At 37.1% G+C, this 396-nt stretch overlaps 1 protein-coding gene across 1 annotated transcript in view; it reads left to right on the top strand.

The window, feature by feature from the left end:
* Positions 1-396, top strand: part of LOC118326262 (leukocyte elastase inhibitor-like) — an 8,459-nt gene that overhangs the window by 1,662 nt on the left and 6,401 nt on the right.

The following is a 396-nucleotide window of genomic DNA, read 5'->3' on the forward strand; positions in this document are numbered from 1 at the left end:
CATGATGAGTACTTTTACTTTTGAGACTTAAAGTACATTTGCTTTTAATGATCTGTTTTTCTACTAGATTACATTTAACTTGCAATGGATTATTTAAGGAAACTATATTTTTACACTGTCACTGGATGAAATGCAACAGGTGATAGAGTGCTCAGTGCAACGATCAGAGATTCAGACTTGACTTGGACTCAAGGACTTGTGAAAATCTGCTTCATCATTTGATTTATTTTACCAGGTAGACTGCAAACCTGGCAACCTGGTTTGGATGAGTTGTGCCTTGTGTATTTTGTTGCCAAGTGTCAAGACATGGGATGTTGATGGCGCAACAATTGCCTTTCAGCCAGATGTGAAGCAGTTTCAATAGGTGTGGTCGTAAATATTTAAAGTAAGCGTTAA

Source organism: Morone saxatilis, unplaced genomic scaffold, assembly GCF_004916995.1.
Source record: "Morone saxatilis isolate NCDOM2014 unplaced genomic scaffold, NCSU_SB_2.0 Contig0, whole genome shotgun sequence".
NCBI lineage: Eukaryota > Metazoa > Chordata > Actinopteri > Moronidae > Morone > Morone saxatilis.